At 44.3% G+C, this 18,849-nt stretch overlaps 1 protein-coding gene and 1 pseudogene across 5 annotated transcripts in view; one reads left to right on the top strand and one right to left on the bottom strand.

The window, feature by feature from the left end:
- Positions 1 to 18,849, bottom strand: part of DAB1 (DAB adaptor protein 1) — a 1,168,936-nt gene that overhangs the window by 199,629 nt on the left and 950,458 nt on the right. The gene's annotated exons all lie outside the window — the stretch shown is intronic.
- Positions 4,478 to 5,154, top strand: LOC105748186 (nucleoside diphosphate kinase, mitochondrial-like; annotated as a pseudogene).

The raw sequence follows: 18,849 nt of genomic DNA, 5'->3' as shown, positions 1-18,849 counted from the left end.
ATAGCATAGGAATGTAGACGATGAAACTTTGAGCTCTTCAGTTCATGACCTGCCTCAAAAGAAGGGCAGAAGAAAACTTTTATGTCCTTTTACAAAAATAATTTCATGAATTAAATTTCGAGCCTCTCTCTTTCCAAAAGGAGTTTAAGTTGCCTTTGCTAGATACTTATTTCCTCTGACCAGGCTGCAAGTCTTGGGATGGACTATGTATTTATATCTTAAAGGGCTTAGTTCTTAAAAGTTGAATAAAGCCACAGCTCAAGACAAACTGATGGCTGACTTGTCAGGTCACGTGCAAAGTGTACACGAAGGTCAAAGACGTTGAAATAGAATATGACCTTCTGAGACACCAAGCTGGGAAAATACTTCCGTGTCTTACTTTGAGGCACCCTAAAGCAGGACCTGAAATAAGGATTCCAGTGCAGGTAACTGACTTAGGAGAGGCAAGAAACACTGGCAGGGGAAGGGAAGGTGATACGGAAAGAGAAGACAGCCAACAGAAGTCGGACCAGATTAGACCAGATGCCAGAAAACTCTAGAAAACAGAATAGAACACACAACCTCAATGATCCCACCAACTGCCAGTCATCGGTTAAGGGCTGCAAGGGATGTCAGCCACCCTGATCAGCAGAATGGCCTTCCTCAGTTCCAGAAAAGTCGGCAGAGAAACGCAGCTATGGGCATTCGGCACTGGAATGGCAGAGGACAACGGATATTGGGGGATGGGTGCCTGGAGCATCTGCTCCCCTTCCTAATGAGGTTTCTTGTCTAGATGCCGTGGATCACAATGTTTCCTTAGGCAAGACCAACGCCATCTGTCCTCCTCACCTGGACCACCCCTTATTATCCTCCAAGAGCCATCTCCCCAGGCATCTCAGCTTCATGCACCTCCTTACGCATACCTTCTCTCATACCACTTACGTTCAGCATCACACTAAAACCACCTGCACCTTGATCACCTCTGTGGGTGACACATCCAGGATAGAATGACCAATGCACAGCACGTTTGTTAAGATAAGGAGTCCACCCTTTCCCGAGCGCTCTGTAAAGGCCATGTACGCTGGCAAGTGATTTCAAGGCACGTTGTTTGTCTAGTTTTCATGATATCCCCTTTTATTGATTTCCCTCCCCATTTTATAGAAGAGGGAACTGAGGTCTAGAGGAGTTAAGACTGAGAGCTCAAATGAGGCAAGACTGAGATTCAAATCTAGGCTTCTTTGATTCCAAAGCTATGTCCTTACCCTTGAGGACTACGGGAGGAGTGTTCAGATAAGGCTACAAGGAATTCTGAATCCCCCACAGGCTTTGGAGACAAATGCACGGTGTCACAGGGTGTTGCTGGGGCCACATGGGGAACACGGTTCAACGGCTAGTTCCTCCTTGAGAAGGTGAGCTCCAGATGTCACTGCCCTTTCCGAATCACCCTCCCCCGCACAGCACATTGCATGGGGCCTGGCACAGACCGAGTGTCCCATGGGGGCTAACTGGAAAGAGCAAGCTGGATAAGTGACTAGGAGGTAAAGGGCAGAATGAACTGAAGGGATGGGAGAGGTCGAGAGAGGCCATGAGGGAGGCTGATTCAGGGAGGGAGTGGCATTATTATGCTCGGTGTCTCTGGATTGACTGGGATTTACTGAACACCACTGTCCTGAAGCAACATCTGGAAAGCCCAAACCATATGCTTCAAACACACTGTTTTTTTTTTCTGCTTAAACACACATTCTCCTTCTGCCGCAAAGACAGTTAAATGAATCGGGGGACGTCCGTTTTTTGTACTGAAAACTGGGTATTTGCTGTAGTAAAACCATGGACTGAAAACTGTCCCTCTACTGTGGCGTGTGCTTGCTGCCCTCAATAACGTCTCTTACCTAATCACAAGGAAAGACGGATGCCTGGCAGTCAGCTTCAATTCCTCGCCACACCTTTGTTTTGCGAGCTAAGGGGATCACCCTGTAATATACCTCCCATCTCCCGTCACTGAGCTGAACAGATCTGACAGCTAACATTTGGCTGTTTATTTGACCTTAATCTGCTCCTGAACTTTGATTACTGTTACTGGATAACCAGCAACTGCAAAGTGGGAGAACCCAAGGAGCTAATGCCTAGTTTGCAACACACTGCCCTTTTACTGTTGTTTAATTCAATGGCTTGTCATTGTTCCTCTCCTCTGGTCCCAACACCTGCATCCTCCATTTTCCCCTCATACACACCAGGTACTCCCTCAACCTACCTGGTCTACTGTGAAATAAACACAACACAATTCTATAGGAAGAGGTCTTTATATGATGATAGAAAAGCTGCATAGCTTGGACTAAAGAGCCCGAAACTGAAATCTCGGTTTAGCTTCTTACAAATGTTGTGACCTTAGCCAAATGAATTAACCTCTTTAAGCCTTGGTTTCCTCATTAAGAAAACTGAGATGATAATGTCTAACTTCTAGGATTATGGTGAAGATTAAATGGGAAGATAGAAAAAAATATCTGAACCAGTGCTTAAACACTTGACCTGTGGAAGATGCTCTCAGCACTAGTATTAATATTAATAAGCATCACGTTGTTAGTCATCATTACTGTGTGATTTAAAGACATTCAATTTCCATTAATATTTTAGGGAATAATGTCTATTGCTATAATTCGAAAGTATAACCAAAACCATACTTGAAACGGACAGTCATTTAATATTTTCCTGCCATAAAACTCTTGAAAATAAACTGTTCCACTGAATAAAGATAAAACTCAAAAATAATAAGTAAAACAGCACAGCCTGCATCCTGGGAGGTAAAGGCAGCAGGAGCTAGCATACCCAGCTTGGAGGGGGGCATGGGGCTTGAGGGATAGTAGTTTCTTGGTAAATGTTTTAAGAGCCCCATGTGTTGTAGATCACTAAGTCTCATCAGCAGTATACCAAAGGCCTCATTCATCAACTTGCCATCTCAAAAAATCATCTGCATTTCGAGAAACACTGCAAGAAACTGTACCTAAACACACACACACCCATATACACACGCAGATAAAAGCGCATCTCAAACCAACAGGCTTATCAGTAAATTTGATGGAAACACCATGTGACTGCAGTCAACTTCATTGGGTTTTGGAAAGAGGGCAAAAGAGAGATCATTTACATTTTAACAGGCTCCGAGTCTAATTACCAATAGTAAATATTTAAAATGTACAAGTGTGGCGAAATGAAATGGGTTTCACTGTCTGTGCATAAATACGCAAACGGTACATTTTACTACCCACCCATTAAAGTGAAAACATCCATCTTCATCACATCAATTTCATAACGTTAGACACTGCCATTCTAATCTGGTATCGATAAGAAGGAGCAGGCCTGGAATTTTACACCTGCGCGCATTTCATTTTGTTTCTTTTCAGTGACAGAATTCGATATGACACAGCTCAGAGTGACAGCATCAGGCTGGGACTGTCACCTTAGGGGCTTATACATCTTTAAAATTCTTACAAAAGTGAAAATGACTGACAGCAAAGCAAAATGATGTTTTTAACTTGAGTTGGAAGATCAGAAAAGTCAACGAAAACACTCAGGGTTCGTTTAGCCTCTTCAGTGAGGGAGCTTTTAGAGGAAAGAGCTGGAGCCTCACAAGTGATTCACTGCCTCAAAGCTGTGGGCCCCCACTGGCAGTCTGGAGGGGAACCTCCATACAGAGGTCGTGGTGGGAAGAGTGGTGGGAGTTATGCTGAACTCTTTAATAAAGGAAGATTTTTCTCTTCTCATTTTATCAGATATAACGTGGTGCGTAGGAAGGAGTAAGAGGTACCCACTCACATCCTCCTCGCCATTTTACAGACGGATAACCTGGGAGACATCACCTAACTGTTGGGTGTCTCCCTTTAGTCATCTGCAAACTAGGGCTACAGAAACATGAATCTCAAAGTGTTGTGGAAACGTCCAATAAACCAAAATGTCCATCGACAGAGGAACAGATAAAGAAGAGGGGGTGCATCTATAGAATGGAATACTACTCAGCCATAAAAAAGAATGGAATAATGCCATTTGCAGCAACACAGATGGACCTAGAGATTATCATACTAAGTGAAGTCAGACAGAGAAAGACAAATACCATATGATATTACTTATATGTGGAATCTAATAAAAAATGATACAAATGAACTTATTTACAAAACAGAAACAGACTCACAGATCTCAAAATCAAACTTACGGTACCAAAGGGGAAACGTCGGGGGAAGTGATAAATTAGGAGATTGGGATTAACATATACACACCACTATATGAAACAGATAATTAACAAGGACCTACTGTATAGCACAGGGAACTCTACTCAATATTCTGTAATGACCTAAATGGGAAAAGAATCTGAACAGGAGTATATGTATATGTATAACTGAATCACTTTGCTGTACACCTGAAACTAACACAACACTGTAAATCAACTAGACCCCAATAAAAATTAAAAACAAAATGTATGTGGGCCTCCATCCCTCTCTCCCTGGCTATGGGCAGGGCACACCCCTCACTACACTCAGCCCTTGGCCTGGGGCCCCAGGTCAAGCCTGCTCCCAGCTTGGGAGGGCCCTCTTGGATCCAGGAGTAGACCCTGGTGGTGGTGAAGCTAGATGGGGGCAGTGGCAGCTCCCTGGGGATGGGATCCGGCACTTGGAGAGGCTGGGCTTCCTGCTGGTGGGGATGAAGGGGCTGCAGGCCCCAGAGGGCATCCTTACTGGGCACTACCCTGAGCTGCAGAGACAGCCCTGCTACCCAGCCCTCATCAGCTACCTGAGCTCTGGTCCCATGGCAGCCATGGTCAGGGAAGGCCCCAATGTGGTCCACACCTCAAGGGCCATGATACAACACACCAACTTGGCCGAAGCTGCCCCCAGCCCCATCTGGAGAGACTATGGTGCTCACATCAGCAGGACCACCACCCCCTCCAGACACTCTGTGGAGGGGGCGCAGAGAGAGATCCAGCTGCGGTTCCAGAGCAGTGAGCTGGGAGTTCCCAAACTCACCTTCTCTGCGTCACAGCACCCTGCATCCTGCCATAAAATCACAGAGCTGGAGGAATGCCTCCACATTTTTATTTTTCAAATGGCCACACACTTCGGTGAGGGGAACCGAGATCAGGAAGTTAGGGGCAGGGGTCGGATCATGGCAACAATGATTACCATATAAAAACTAAAATATAATCACTGGTAATATCACATGCGCATGTCACTTTGTTATTTACAAAGCATATTCATATGGGCTAATTTTTGATTCTTATCTTGACAACACCCTAGGAGATGGTCAGGGTAATACTGTTACTCCCATCTTAAACAAGGGGAATCCAGCATTCAAAAAGGTACATCAACCTTCCCAAGGTTAAGTGGCTAATCGGTGGCAGAATGTGGCCTCAAGGCTGGATCTGACCTCAGTTTCTACCATCCTACACTGAGCTACAGAAAAGGTAGCACTGAGGTTCTGAGGACCTGGTCTGGCCAGTGAACAGTGGCAGCAAGAGGGATGGGCAGAAGCTGGCCACAACCTGGAGAACTAGGGTGCAGCAGAGGCGGCAGGTGGGAGATGAGTCCAAGTGTTGGGCGAACTGTGCTGCCGAGGGCCCAAAATAGAAGATCTAGAGCAGTGAGGTCCAAAAGAAATCAAATGTGCGCTACAGACGTTAACTGAAAATTTTCTCCTAACCACACTGAAAAAAGTAAAAAGAAACAGGCGGAATTTTACTAATACATTTTATTTAACCCAATATATCCCAAATGTTATCATTTCAACATGTAATCAATGTAAAAATCATTAATGAGATATTTCACTCTCTCTTTGTTATGTACCGAGGTGGTGAAACCTGGGGTGTGCTTCCAGTACATCCCACTTTTGACTAACCACGTATCAGGTGCTCCATGGCCCGTCCTGGACAGTGCAGATCTAGAGGCCAGGCAGGGGGGCAGGGTCCTGACCTCTGGGCCCTGGGCAGACTCAAAAAGAGGACGAGAAAGACAACACTTCTCCTAGAATTCACCTGAGTCTACCATCACACAACACGCAGGCTCCACCCAGAAGCCAAAAGGAAGTTTGTCACATCTTCCTCCTTTCTCTCCCTGGGGAAAGAATTCGAGAGGAAGCAGAAAGTACTAAAAGTGCAGAACAAAGCTTGTGTTGCATTATGTTACAGGCCGGTGACCTCTTTCAGACCCTGTTGCTTTACCTATAAAATGAGGTGATTTGCCTAACCTAGGGACCTTTTCAATACTGCACCATTTTTTCTTTCTTTGGTTGTTGGGATAGTTAATTTTATGTGTCAATTTGCCTGGGCCATGAGGTGCCCAGCTGTCTGGTTAAACATTATTTCTCGGTGTGTCTGGAAGGATATTTCTGGAAGAGATTAGCATTTGTGTCAGTAGACAAGTAAAGCCAACCGCCCTCCCTAACATGAGTAGGCATCCCTCCATCCACTGAGAGCCCAAATAGAACAAAAAGGTAGAGGAACAGAGAATTCGCTCTCTGCCTGACTGGTTGAGCTGGAAGATCCGTCTTCTTCGGTGCCTGGACTGAGACTTACACCATCAGGGCTCCTGGTTCCCAGGCCTTAGGACCAGACTGGAACTATACCACCAGCTTTCCTGGGCCTTCAGCTCGCAGATGGCAGATCATGAGATGTCACAGCCTCCATGGTCATGTGAGCTAATTCTTTATACATCTCTTATTATATATTCATAATGATTTACATATACAGGTATGAGATATATATATATATATATATATATATATATATATATATACACACCCACAAATATATACATATATTTCCATATGTCTATATCCTATTGGTTTGGTTTCTCTGCAGAACCCAGACTATTACACTTGTTAATTCACCTCCTCTTCCAAGTGCTTTCTCCCCATCCCCCCACCACCTTTTCTCTTTGGTCCTCTTTCTCTATAAACTTCCAGCATCATTGAGTGTGTACTACAGGCAAGCCCTGTGCTAGTCACTGGGGGCTTAGAGATGAGTAAGACAGTCCCTGCCCTCAGAAGTTACCGCAAAGTGGAGAAACGGATGCACAAAAAGGTAACGCAGAGGGGTACAAAGTATAACGGGGTCACCAAGGACAGAGCATGCGATTATCCTTTGGCTTGAGGGGGATCATAAACAGCCTCACAGAGGACAGGTTTTGTCTGTCAACCCCCAGTTATGAAGTCATCATTTCTTTTGCCAGTTTTCTTCTCCAGTGTAACCAAGAGCCTTCCAGTATGGTCGCAATGAGTTCCAATACAAAGCAAAGAAACTCGACATTGCTGTTGGCTTACCCAGCTTTAGAGGAAGGGGGCGCGGTTTCTGTTTCAGATTAGAAAAACAAAATGAAACAAAACACAGAGTGAAAGTTATTTGAGGATGTGTGAGATCTGACATCAAGGGCCACGCAGGACTCCAGACTGGGGGACAATAAACTAAACTACCACCTGCGTAGTGCTGACCTCCCGGGACCCAGTAACAATCTCTCTCATACTCCAGTTGAGCCTGTGAAGGTCCAGTTATCCCCCGGAGACTATCAGAGTTGGGGTTTGATCCTGAGCTGTGATCTCACAGCTTCCAATGCCGTGATGGATGCACGCCATTAGATTGACGTGAAACATGTAAGGGACAAAGCAGTTTTCCAAATCAGATGGAGACTAAAAGCATTCGGGAAGAATCTGCAAGTAGAAACTTAATAAAAGCAGAAAACATTTGTTCCCAGGAGGACTTGCTAGAACAAACCAACTGTACTGCGACTGTGGAAGAAGAGGAAATAAATGCACCAGCCTGGAATGCCAGCCCTGCCCTTGATAGCTTCGCCTGAAAACTCCGCACCGTGAATTAGGTCTGATATTAGCTTCCTGAAGCCAGAAACTTGCTGGGCACATAGTCTTTGAGGTTTGAAAAAATGTCTTTGTGTTGGCCCACGAATTTTGTGTTCAAGCACCTTTTATAGAAACCTACCAAATCCCCATTAATCCAGTGTCTACTCAGCTCTGACGATCTCTAATAATGATTCTATAACCTTTCTGAGAAGGTCATCGTGCTCCTAATGGAAACACAGGGATCACTGAAAGTAAAAACTTGCCTCCTTCCATCAAGCGTATTCCTCCCCAGCTAAACCTAGGCAGACCCACACCTACTTTCTTCCTTCTGCACAAATTCAGACTGGTGCTGGGGAATGTCCAGGGGTTTCAGAAAGTCCCTTTTTGGACCAGCCCAGGCCAAGTCCAGACTAGTAACTGTGTGTGAAAAGGGTGAGTGGCAGGGAAACACCTGTGATCAGCATGTCCACAAAGGGCTCCACGGGAGACCCCTCTAGGATCTGCAGTGCAAGGCCAAACTAACCGGAGAGCCGTAAGTCAGACCACAGTTGGTAGATGAAAAGGAACTAACCAGAATAAATTTCATTATTCTTAGCATTTTACACATTCCCACTGCTGTTTGCATGGGGAGATGTGACCACTTAAAGGAGAAGCTAGGAATGAACAATGACCTTTAAAAATCTAATACAGGGGCTGAGGTTTTATTCTTCAGGTTACTAGCTTTGTGACCTTGGAGAGTTAACTTACCCTCCTGATCCCTTCAGATGCCTCACCTATAAAGTGGAGTGAATGTTCCCTCTCTGGGATTGCTACAAGGATTAAATATATGTACAGCCTCCAGCATGGTGCCTAGAGCACACCAGGAAGTCAAGTAAAGTGACTCCTTTATATAATTCTATATAAATCCAATTCCACCAACATTCATTAAGGCTATGGCACTATGTCAGGCTCTATACGGAACGTGAAGAGTTACAGATGTGGCCTGGATTTCCTCGGATAGTTTCCCTGTAAGTAAAACATGTTTTAATTAATTAATTAATTAATTTTATTTTATTTATTTATTTTATTGCCTATTTTGGCTCTGGATTAAACTGTCAACATGCATTCAGGCAACCAAGGTACCTGGCCTCAAGGAGTTGTCAATCTATCTTGGGAAAAAAAGGCATACTCAGAAATACCTATAATAAAGTGCAAGATAATAAGATACAGAGACTATATTTATACTCATCCCTTTTATTAATATACCACTTCATCGTTGACAAGATATTTTTATATATATTTTCTTACAAGGTAACCTTGCAAAATATTCTATTATCCTCATCTCTACGTATGAGAAAACGGGGATTCAGAAAGGGTTTGGACCCAGAGTACTTGACAAATGGCAGGGACTGGGGTTTCTATTCAGATTTTCTTTCTTCTAAAGCTGGTTTCTCTTTTGATTTCCTCACTAAAGAGGCTCCAGTAGAAATTCAGGCTGTGTATATTTCATCCACTCATTCATTCAATAGATACTTCCTGGGCCTTCTCGGGCTTTCATGTCTTCCTATTATGGTGAAATTCTCACTCCACCACCAGCGGAGCCTTTAGGTCTTGTTGCGGGAGAGCTGCCTCTGCTTCATGGACTATAAAATGGGACTTCTCAGGCTGAAACAGATAATTCATACTGGAAGACCGCCTAAGAAAAGAAACTAGCCTTCATAAAGGAGTGCCTCACTTTTAACTGCCTCCCTAAATACCTCTTACTTCCTTCACAATACTTAAATGACCTAGTATCTTAATGGACTTCTTACACCTCCTCTAAGATAAGAATATTTAAGTTAAAAACGATGTGCTTTAGGTTCTACACTGAAGTGCATGAAGGAAATTGACTTTAACTCTAGTACCGCTTGGTCAACCTCCTGAGGCCTATGGGAAGGTCAGCCTGCTACAGTGGACCAGGCAAACCCGGGCTCTCCATCGGCAGTGGATACACAGGCCCTGAGTTACACTTCCCTACTGGTTCAGAAACGACATGGCGTTAACTCCAATTTATGTCACCATATCCCTTAGCTGTAGGAATCCAAAAAGAAAACATGACGAAACGATTGGAAAACACAGAAGCAGAGCACCGAGACACAAACAGGCCGGAAACATGGAGCAATATCACAGAAAAACAGCTCAGAAGATATCTGGCAAACTTCCAGGTTCATGCAATCACAGCCATGGAAGAAGCAGGCTGGTAGTCATTTTTTATCTTCCTGATAAAATGATTCATCCTAAGTCATGGTTCTGATGGTGTCACTGCCTTGTTTAGGGACAGCGACCCCCCAATCTGAGGAATAAATGATTGCATTTGCATGCAAACTCTTCCAAGATCTGATCCCATCTACTAATCCCCCCTGATAGCCAGCTAACCCTCCTTATATAGCTCACATTCATGTTGCCTTGGCCGAATCACCATTCATTCATTATTCATTCATCCAAACATGGGTACAGGTGTCACACACTGAGAGGCATTTGGGATGTAACAGGAATAATAATACTTGGCCTCTAGGAGCTCACAGTCTAGAGGAGACAGATAATTACAGAAGAGTCACAAGTACCCTAACACAGCCCCATACCATGCTACAGGAAAGCAGAGGAGGAGTTCTCAAAGAGCTGTCTGAGCTGTGTTGTGAAAGTCAATTATGTATTCACCAATGGGACAAGGTTGGGGAAAGGCACTGAAGGCGGAAGACACAGCATGTGCAAAGGCACTGAGGAGAGAAAAAGCATTCCCTGGTTTTGTGTGCTATGGTTTAAAAGCCTTTATCTACCTACAATATCTTCACTACATCTGCCTCTTAAAATCTTACCCATTTCATAGGAAACAGCTCAAACAGTATTTCCTGTCAGTAATCTTCTTTGTTTACTATTCTGGGCAAAATTATCTTTTCCTTCTTTTTTGCTCCCATAACCCACATTTTAGCACCTTGTACAGTCTGCTCTGTGTTCACAATGACAGGAAAACAAAGTAACTGAGTGTTGTGAAGAGAGCTGGGTAAGAGAGTAGACGGCAGAAGAGGAAGAGCTGCTTTGACACAGCAGCTCTGGCTGAGACAAAATACGCTGGGGCTTTAGCCCCCATTCCTCTTCCTTAGGGTGATGGCAGCACAGGTGTGGGTGAGGGTTTCACAGAGCCAGATCAGTGTCCTGCTCTGACCTGGAATTATCCAGGGTAAAGGTAAAGCTTTGCTGGGGAAAGACATTGACAAAACCATTCTTAGCCTGTAAATAACCTAAGTGAATCATATTAAACTTTCTTTTTTTCTATTACATTGATATAAGACAGTCTAGGCCCAGAGAGTGGCAGTAACTGGGAGCTAATACGTTAAACTAGGAATTCCAGGGTTTTGGACTTTTATAGATTAGTGAAATTTCTAATAAATGAATAAGCAAACGCACAAGAACCATTTTAGGGTTGCTATCTTTATATCTTACCCACCAAGAACATGTTTGAAAATATATCTACCATGACTGTTGTTTCATAAAAGAAAGGCATTTAAACACTAAAATGTAGAAGGTTTGTCTCAAAATAAAAGATAGCCTTTAAATCCAATCAATATGGCTTTTTAAAAAAAAATGCACAAAATTGTTATTTTTCTCACTTCAAATTAGACCAGTTCAGAATAGGTAAATCGGTGCTTTAAAATCTCTTTATTTAGAGTCCCTACCCAATACCACATGTGACCGATCCACCATAAGGTGACTGCTCAATAACCCATGCCTCTGTATAGTTTCCTCCCTTTCGAATGCTGGCAGATCCTGTCACTTGCTTCTTGTCAACAGAATATGGCAACAGTGATGGGGTGGTCTCCCACTCCCGTGATTACAGGAATTCTATAAGACGCTACTTTGGTAGACTGGAGAGAGAGAGAGAGAGATTCTCCTGCTGGCCTTAAAGATGGAAGTGCCATGTTGTGAGGGGTCCACATGGGAGGAAACTGCATGGACCTGATGAGCTGAGTGCAACCCCTGGATGGCCGTCAGCAAGGAAACGGGCACCTCAGTCCTACAACCACAGGGACTGAATTCTGCTAACAACCACATGAGCCTGGAAGAGAAATCCAAGCTCCAGGAAGGAACACAGCCCAGACAACACCATGTAGCCTCGTGAGACCCTGAGAACAAGACCCTGCCAGACTAAGCCCAGACTTCTGACTCTTAGAAACTGTGAGATCATAAATGTATGTTGTTTCAAGCTGCTACGTTTGTGGCGATTCATTATACAAACATAGCTAAATAATGCACCATACTATCAGCTTCTTGAGAAAAGATTTCACAGGGTCTAGAATGGCTGCTGCACATAAATGCTAGGGAACAAGTGCTCCAGGTTTATCTGGACGAGCCCTGGCTTAAGGCTGTCAGTAATAGTCGCCTCTGTTTTCCAGGTTACCAAAGCACTGGAAAGCGTGCCGTTGCAGCTATGACATGGTGGTCTCCTCAGGTCCAAAAGTCCTTTGATGGGTCATGCTGTGGTCATGTTGCTATAATCCTTCCGTAAAACCAGGAGGATCTTCTCAAGGACACTAGTGGAATAGCAATGGTAGACTGTGTGCTCTGAGCTGTAAATCAGACATTCAACTGCACTGTTTCATCCTGAGATCTAAGAGAAAAATTCCTAAGAGGGTTAGGTGGGGTGAGGCCTGAATTGTGGACCTGGATGGTAGCAACCATAACCATGATTGACTTTGGTACAACACACAGATTTCACAAAAGACTGCGTATCCATCATCATATGTGATCCTTTTAGCAACCTCTTGATAACAGATACTATTAGTAGTATATCCATTGTACAACCAAGGAAAGGGAAGTTTAGAGAAGTTACATGTCCAACGTCATCTGATTAGTAATAACAGAGACGTTTCTTCTTCCCAAATCTAGTGATATTTTCACAAAACCATGATGGTCTGGAATCAGACTGTCCAAGGTCACCTGATCAGTAACAACAGAGACGTTTCTTCTTCCCAAATCAAGTGATATTTTCACAAAACCATGACACTCTGGAATCAGACTGTCTGGCCCACATGGGGCTTGAATCCACAATTTACAGAAATCCTAACCTCCACATCCTTCCCTTCTGAGATAGTAAGTGTGAGGTAAGACCTTGGAGGATGAAACATGAGGATACTTAATCTGTGCTCTCAGTAGACTCACACCCTGCCTACTTTGGCCTTGAGACATCATTCGTGGTAAATGTTCTCAGAAAAAGATAAACAAAAAAAAAATACACATCTTTTCCTTTTCTGCCACAAAATGCCCCAAGATAACGTCTCCTATCTGCAACATTACCCTCTGCCTCATATTTAAAGGATAAAAATGCCTTACCCGGGCTTCCCTGGTGGCGCAGTGGTTGGGAGTCCGCCTGCCGATGCAGGGGACGCGGGTTCGTGCCCCGGTCCCGGAGGATCCCGCGTGCCGCGGAGCGGCTGGGCCCGTGGGCCATGGCTACTGAGCCTGCGCATCCGGAGCCTGTGCTCCGCAGCGGGAGAGGCCACAGCGGTGAGAGGCCCGCGTACCGCAAAAAAAAAAAAAAAAAAGAAAAAAAAAATGCCTTACCCTAAAACGGGCAGTAGTTAAAATTTGATTTTCTTTTTGCTTTTATAGATTATTTTTCCCAGTTCCTTTCACGTGAATTCCTTTTTATTTTTCTTTGCCCAAAGTGAACACTTGGCAGGAAACTAGCATTTATTTCTTGCTTTCCAAGAGCCAGACACTGTTAGGCCCTTTACATATGTTTTCTCATTAATCCTTGTAATAATTCAGTGAGGAAAGTATTATTCTTATTATTACACCTTTTTCCTCCAGCTGAAGAAACAAAGGGTCACGAGTTGAAGAGATTTGCCTGAGATGGCACAGAAGAGCTCTGAATGGGGCCCAAGTACACATGACTCTTCAGCTTACCTGTCCTTCATCTTTCTGTCTTTCTTTCTTTCTTTCCTTCCTCCCTCCCTTTCGCCTCCTTCCAAATACATGAATAAATTCTGCCACTAGGGATACAAAGTTCTGGTTTTATCCAAAGGAGCGTCAATGTAGTGAATAGCATAAAAGCCTGAAGTGTTGTGATGGAGGGAAATACAGGGGCAGTGGAAGTCAGATAAGGTCCCTGGGACCGAGCTGTGGGGAAGGCACAACTGAGCCGAGCCCTGTGTGAGAGCGGGGTGGGGCGGGACGGTGATGGGGGCAGCATGAGCTTCAGGTGACACAGTCCAGATGGGGCCAAGCCTCCTCGGCTTGGTGGTCAGCATGCCTGGCACCCAGAATCTGAATAAAGAACCGGCAGAGATACAGCTGGACAGGGCGACGCAGGCTAGGACTTTTTACGCAACACTAAGGAATCTGGACTTACTCCACCACAGCCCAGGTGCACACATTTTGGTTTTCAATAGACCCACGAGACACAAGACATTCACATATTCGACCCATTCTCATAGGTGTAAATATAATGATGTTCAATTACGTCCAGGCTAGTTGTAACTCCATCCCCTTTTTTCTCTCGTTGAGAAATGAAGGAATTAAGTATCATGCGAGTTAATGACGGGAACAACCCTATATCCAATCTAACTGTTCTTTTAACAAGTACATAATTGGCAACTGTTTGTACTTTATTATTAATGACTTGTAATGCATTTCACGCCTGAGTCTGGGCACAGCTGCCCCACACCAGATGCCTCCTGGGGCATGAAGGTACCTGCCTGGCTTCCCGGTGGAGCCTTGCAGAGTTACTTCTTGCAGGCTAAAATCTCCCCATCTTTCCTCTGAATGCTCCTGCAGGAGAAGGTCTCCAACAGCTGACATATGCAGGGCTCCTCACATCATTCCCCTTTGTACAGAAACATCTCTACCGTTTCAGCTTTCAAGAAACCAAAGGCAAGCGCTATTCAGAGCACGATCGATGTAGTCATTTGTTAGAGAAGCAAAAGGGAGAAGGGACCAAGAGGCCAAGGAGAATAAACACCATCCCGGACAGTGGAGGTTTCCAAAAGCATATTCAGTGACCACACTGGGAATCAATTTCATTTTTTAAAAGAGAGAAGAAAACAGATAAAAAAGAGAGATTTCTAAACAGTAGGTGTTACAGGAGAGGATGCTTTGTGTGGTAACGGCAAGGCTTTTGTCCACAAGTATAGTATCTGCTAGGACCATGTGGCCCAAGTCTTTCCCCAGAAATTGGAAATCTGCCTTGCTGGCTTAGAAACTGAGCAGGTTGCTGTAGTTCTCTTTCTGTCAACCCCCCTTCAAGCTACAAATGACCAGACTGGAGCCCTGTCTCCGGTCCGTATGCTCAGCAGAGCTACCCATTCATTAAGTGAAAAGAGGAAATGGTCCATCACAGCATCCGCCTCCTAGTTAGCAGCGTGGATGGAAACCAAGCCCATCCCAGGGTGCGCTGCCTCAAAAGGCTCTGGGCAGAGGCAGGCAGATGTTGTAGAAACACCTAGGGCTCTGCAGCAGAACTGCAATAACCAAGGAGATAATCACATGCCAATCAGTATGCACCAGTGGGTAGGGCTGGAGTGAGTCCCAGTGCCACAGTCCCTGGGGCTGGGAGCCACGATGCACAGCCCTACCCCTTCCCACCACCGTGCCTCTTCAGGTTAGACTGTGTGATACTGTGAAAACACTAGCTGTGAAGTGAAAAAAACCTGGGTTCAATTCCTGGCTCCACCCCTTATTAGCTACATGACTTTAGGTAAGTTAACCACTCTCTGATTCTGATAACGTTACCTTCTTTCCATGCGCTTCCCAAATACCCTACATGGTGCTTAGCACATTTTACTGTTCTTGCCAGTTTGCAACTATCCTCAACTAAAAGTTCCTCAAAGAACGAATACCACATCAGGCTTATTCACAGTCTTATCCCCAGTTCCTACTACAGCACCTGGTACATGGCATGACTCAGCAAGCAGATGTAGATGGATACTGAATCTCTACCTCAAGGGACTCTGTGAAAGGTATAAAGAACCTGGCAGAGCGGGCCATCATCGGAGCCCTTAATAAATGCTCGTTCTCTTAATCTTGCCCCGTCTCTTCCCTGATCACTACTTGAGTTCTGCCGGGATTATGGCCAGCCTTGGTTGCAGCCCACCAAATGTGTCTTATCAACCCCTCTGTCTGGAGAATACGATCAGCCTATCTTCCACCCCCCTTCTGGCACTGGTGGAAGGCTTGCTTCAAAAGGATGAATCATTCTGAGCCAAGATGCCGCCAACTAACTAACTGGTCTGAATGCCACATCCTACCCAACACCACCCAACAGCCGGGGCTGCCTTGATCATCAATGATAACCTGAGCCACACTGGAGTCCTCCCTCTGCCTTTCTTTGGATAGCATCTCCCTCTGAGGCAGGTCTGGAGCTCAATTATTTCCCCTGGTCCTCTTTAACATAATCACTGTGGTCTAATAGAAAATATATATTTGTCTTTACCCCTAGTTCCTGGCACAGAACTCAAAAATCCCTTAAAATTCCCCAAGTGATAGGCGTGTCTCTGTTATGCTCGTAAAGTGACTCCTGGCAGGGCCCTGAGACAGATTCGGGATGTGGCTGGTCACCAGAAAGGTGAACCACGTGATTAGAGGGGTGGAACTTCAGCTGGGTCCCCTGACCTCTGAGGGGATAGAGTTCAATCATGTGACCAATGATTCACTTAATAATGCTTATGCAGTGAAACCTCAATTAAAAACTCTGAACAATGAAGTTCGGGGAGGTTCCTCATTGATGAATATACTGATGTACTGGAGGGCACCCTGACTCCACAGGGATAGATGCTCTTGCACCCTCCTCTCCCCTATCCTGTTGCCCTATGTACCTGTTGCCAGATATGTATTATCTGGCTATTCATTTGGACCCTCTATAATAAAAGGGTAATCAAAAGCGTACTGCTTTTCTTGAGTTCTGAACCTGAGGACATCATGCAAATCCCCCAATTTGTAGACAGCCAGGCAGAAGTGTGGGTTTCTTGAAGATACCTGAAAATTGTGGCTGGGATGTGGGAAGGTGTAATCCTGGGGGACTGTGTCCTTAACTTGTGGGGACTGTGTTAACTCTGGGTAGTTGGGTAGTTAGTGTTAGAACTGAATCAACCTAGTCAGCATCACAGAATTGGTGCTGAAATGTAATCACACATTCCAGCCTTCCCCACCCACCCATGTCACCAAGGATACAGTACATCTCACAACTGGCCTGAGTTCAGTTCCGTCCAACAAAGCTTTCTTGAACACCCAGACATACCAGGAGCTGGGAGGCACGCTGAAAATAAAAGGATTCATCAGCCACAGTTCCTGCCCTTAAGGAGCTCATGGCCCAGCGTGGGAGAAGACAACATGTAATTTCAATATAAGTAAAGTCATAGGGTTAGGGTAGAAGAGTGCAATGTATGGAGCTATAGAGGTACATCTCTAAGAAGCACAGCTATCAATTAAAAAATGGGCCAAGGAGCTTAACAGACACCTTACCAAAAAAGATACACAGATGACAAGTAAGCATATGAAAAGATGTTCCATATCATGTCATCAGGAAACACAAATTAAAACAACAATGAGACACCACTACATACCTATTAGAATGGCCAAAATCTGGAACACTGATAACACCAAATGCTGGTGGGACACGGAGCAACAGGAACTCTCATTCACTGCTGCTGGAAATCCAAAACGGTACAGATACTTTGGAAGACAGTTTGGAGGTTTCTTACATTTGTACCATCGTACCATCCCAGCAATCGTGTTCCTTGGTATTTACCAAGAGGAGTTGAAAACTCATGCCCAGACAAAAACCTGCACACATACATTTATATCATTTCACTCATAACTGCCACAACTTGGAAGCAAACAAGATGTCCTGAAGTAGGTAAATGGATAAATCAACCGTGGTACATTTAGACAATGGAAGAATATTAGTCAACTAAAAAGAAATGAAACTTAAATGCACATTACTAAGTGAAAGAAGCCAATCTGCAAAGGATGCATACTATATGATTCCAACCATATGATATTCTAAAAAAGGCAAGACTACAGAGAGAATAAAAAGATCAATGGTTCAATATTCACTGAAGCACTATTTACAGTAGCCAGGACATGGAAGCAACCTAAGTGTCCATCGACAGATGAATGGATAAAGATGATGTGGCACGTATATACAATGGAATATTACTCAGCCATAAAAAGAAAGGAAACTGAGTTATTTGTAGTGAGGGGGATGGACCTAGAGTCTGTCATACAGAGTGAAGTAAGTCAGAAAGAGAAAAACAAATACCATACGCTAATGCACATATATGGAATCTTAAAAAAAAATGGTTCTGATGAACCTAGGGGCACAGGGCAGGAATGAAGACGCAGATGTAGAGAATGGATATGAGGACACGGCGGGGGGGGGCGGGGAGGATAAGATGGGACGAAGTGAGAGAGTAGCAGTGACATATATACACTACCAAATGTAAAACAGGTAGCTAGTGGGAAGCAGCTGCATAGCACAGGGAGATCAGCTCGGTGCTTTGTGAGCAGCTAAAGGGGTAGGATAGGGAGGGTGGGAGGGAGACGTAGGAGGGAGGAGATATGGGGATATATGTATATGTGTAGCTGATTCACTTTGTTGTAAAGCAGAAAGTAACACACCATTGTAATGCAATTATACTCCAATAAAGGTGTTAAAAACAAAGAATTAAAAAAAAGAGGGAGGGGATATGGGGATATATGTATGTGTATAGCTGATTCACTTTGTTGTACAGCAGAAACTAACACAACATTGTAAAGCAATTATACTCCAATACAGATGCCCAAAAAAAAAGATCAGTGGTTGCCAGTGGTGTGTGTGGAGGGAAGACGGGAGACGAGAAGAGGCAGAGCACAAAAGATTTTTAGGGCAGTGAAAATACTCCATATGATATTATAATGATGGATATGTGCCATTATACTTTTGTCCAAACCCACAGAATGTACACCACCAAGAGTGAACCCCAAGGTAAAACTATGGACTTTGGGTGATTATGATGTATCAGTGTAGGTTCGCCCTTCATAAAA

This window comes from Orcinus orca, chromosome 1 (assembly GCF_937001465.1).
Source record: "Orcinus orca chromosome 1, mOrcOrc1.1, whole genome shotgun sequence".
In the NCBI taxonomy this organism is placed as follows: domain Eukaryota; kingdom Metazoa; phylum Chordata; class Mammalia; order Artiodactyla; family Delphinidae; genus Orcinus; species Orcinus orca.
The sequence above is the reverse complement of the archived record's forward strand: the minus strand, read 5'-3'. Positions and strand labels throughout refer to the sequence as shown.